Source organism: Nannobrachium achirus (assembly GCF_963921795.1).
Source record: "Nannobrachium achirus genome assembly, chromosome: 13".
Taxonomy (NCBI): Eukaryota; Metazoa; Chordata; class Actinopteri; order Myctophiformes; family Myctophidae; genus Nannobrachium; species Nannobrachium achirus.
This window is the reverse complement of record NC_137833.1, coordinates 45867185-45870667: the sequence shown is the minus strand read 5'-3', so window position 1 is coordinate 45870667 and position 3483 is coordinate 45867185.

Below are 3483 nucleotides of genomic sequence, written 5' to 3'. Positions count from 1 at the left end.
GTTCTCCTTTGTAGCTACAAAGTGTTTTGTATTATTTGTTGATGATGTATTACGGTAGCCTATTTTTGTGTTATCCTTTTAGCCTTAATGACTGCACCACGTGCTGTTTACATTTGTGACTAATAAATAAAGTATTGAATCAATCAAACAGTAACAGTAACTCTTGATTTGACCTTCATGCAATACCACTTGCCAACCAGTAGGTGTCCTACCTGACCACAGGATATAGGCTATACTCAAGAGCAGCAGTACAGGTAGAGTAGACCAAGCACAAACTGCATTCTGTTTACAGATTGGCCCCCCAGGCCTAGTAGGGGAAACCTATAGCACAATATGTTAAAGTGGAACTACTCTCTTTCCAGCTCCCAAGAACCACCAGCAACAGGGATGTTCAGCCTTTTTTAATATGAATACATAAACTGGGAGCATGGGCACCAAGTCAAAACAATGAACAAAAGTAAAACTAATCAAGTCAAAGGGAACCTAAAGACAAAACACGAACCTATCGTACCACCTTATCAAACACAGGAGATCAAAAAGAGCCCTACCCTACGAATCCAGGTTGTTAAAAACAGAACCTTTTAGTGCAATACAATTGGCTTGCAGTAGTCTTGCTTGAAGTGGAAAGAGGAATTAAGCCCACATGAGATGGGAAACACTTTTAAAGCTTTTAAAGTTCCCTCTCCAGGGACCCTCCCTGCAACAAGGACCAGGAGGTGTTGGACCCATATGCAGGAACACAAAACTATACTGACGAATAACAACGGTTAACAAAAGTGCACACTGTGAACATGTGCAATATATCAACAGTTTCAAAACACTGAAACTCTGAAACTCTGAGGCTTCCTACACACAGTAAAGTCATATGCCCTGTCACTCTCCTTGGGGAATGAGGGGGGAGGGCGTCGTCCAGTTCATTCCCTATGGAAGTTTCATGGTTTCATGCCTCTAGCAAGCCTCTTGGCTTAAAGCAACCTTGCTATGCCAAGAGGCTTCCTACACACTGTAGAGTGATATGCCCTGCCACTCTCCTTGGGGGATGAGGGGGGAGGGTGTCGTCCAGTTCATTCCCTATGGAAGCTTCATGGTTTCATGCCTCTAGCAAGCCTCTTGGCTTAAAGCAAGCTTGTTTTAACAGCAGCACCAGCAGCACTGAACGCATGCAATGACACAGTCTCTTACTATAAATAGTCTCTGGAGCTCGTCACCCAATCAGGCTCAACTGGTCCTCGCAGGTGACACAGCGCAATCAGACTCTTTTAGGCCACAGGGAGGGGAAAAGGAGGTTGGCTGAGGGAAAAACACACTGGGCGAAGTCACAACAGGGAACCACTGGACGCTATTATTCTTTCCGTAGGTAAGGGAGCACTTGTTTTCACCTTGCACGAAATCCAAGTGAACACAGCTGAGCTCCCTCTCCCTCTCTGAAGGGAGAGGGAGCAAGGAAATGAATGAATGCTTGCCAACAACAGTCGTCTCTAACCACAACCATGTCCCGAACACGAAATACCGATTGACAACATCAAACTGGAAATATAGGTTTGCATAATTTAATATGTCCATATTTGGCCAACAGTTTGTGCTACGTCTGAGCTTACTTCACGCCCCCAAGGCATAATATAATCCTGCAACAGCAGGAACCAGAACATCCACAGCAACATGTACCAGAGGTTTAGAGTGTTCTAGGGCTTAGATTTGCTTAGAGGTTCTGTATTTTGAGCAAACGATTTACGGCTATGGGGGACGAGGAGAAAGAGAGAAAAGAGCGCAGGATTGCACTAGAGAGCATCGCCTTCAAAGCCGCCGTGGGAAAGCTCCGGAAGCAAATGGTCACAAAGGACGAGCTAATAGAGGAATACAAAGACGAGATCAGGAGACTCAAGGCACAACTGCGGGACGTGGGGGACTGTCACGGTACGCAAGCCGAGTCCAGGAGACTGGAGGATGAGCAAATGAAGAAAATGATGGACGACCAGTTAGAGGCCTTGCATATCCAGGAACAGGAGATGATACGCTTCTCTAACAATCCCAGCCTCTTCCAGGTCGTGGACCCACTGGACCCCCAGAGAGCCATAGCTGAACATGTGTCTTCTGGATGCTGCCCCCCTATGTGCAGCTGGTTTAACAGGAAACAAAAGCGAAGGTAGGCGATCTGCCATGTTGTGGCTAGGGGTCAGGATCCGGAACCCGACCAGTACCCATTATCACAGCACTGGTGATAATGTGCACTGTGTCAGTAGCCTACTATGACACAGTATATCAGGGATCTCCATATGGGCATAAAAGAGGCAGACAGACAGACAGACAGATAGATAGATGGACAGATAGACAGACAGACAGACAGACAGACAGACAGACAGACAGACAGACAGACAGACAGACAGACAGACAGACAGACAGACAGACAGACAGACGGACAGACAGACAGACAGAGATTTGTAGATGGACAACCACAGATCCGGCCGATGTCCCGCATGGCGAGTCACTCCCTTGCGTCCACTGTGATTATGAGTTTGAGCTCAATTGGGTGGACAATTTGGGATTGCGAAGGACAGATACACATGCACACGAATACAGTAGGCCTATATGATGCCACACAGAGATGATTTATAGCAGCATCTTGTATAGTTTTTATATTTTTGTTCGCTCCTTTCCAATTGTACCTGCATCTGTTATGCTAGAAAGATCTCACTGAATCTGTCTGCAAAAGGGCAGAACTATGAATCTCTCTCTCCACCATCTTAGGTTTATTGGCGTGAGTAGACAAACATTTCTTTTACTTTGGCGATTATGTGGGATGAAAAAATGAAATCAAAGATTGTAGGCCGGCTGCATGACCCAACGATAATGTAATGCTAGCCATTGTCTCTGACCTCAAACATTTCCTGGTTACAGCAAATTAATTACCACAAGGGATCCAAATGGATCCCTTTGGGACTGTAACTCTTGAGAGTGTATAAATGGAATCCAATGGAATCAAACAAATGGAATTGGGTTTGTAGGGCTTGTGGAGGAATTCAGATCAATCAATAATCAATGAGAAAATGAGGACATGTAAGGAGGATATGTAACATCATATCATGGACAGAAGTACAGTTTAACACTCCGGTCAGTGGTAAAGTAGTTCTGCCAAGAAGAATGGTCAGACACTAGAGCTGTACCATAACAAGATAGGCTTTACCAAAACAATGGCTACTGTGGCCTACTGAAGGCCTCTCGACTCCTAACTATCAAGTATTAGCATCATCATAAAGACCTAGATATTAATATAATCAATGAACACATGATCTACTCTAATAACGTCATGGATAATCAATCATGATAATATATAATCTACTACAGGCTCCTCTCCCCCCCACACCTCCTCCTCCTCTCCCTCTCCACCCTCCTCTCTCTCTCTCTCCCATCCCCTCCTCCTCTTTCTGTCCATCCTCACACTTTCTTCTCTCCCCCTTGCTTGTGAACTTAGAATTGTATGGATTC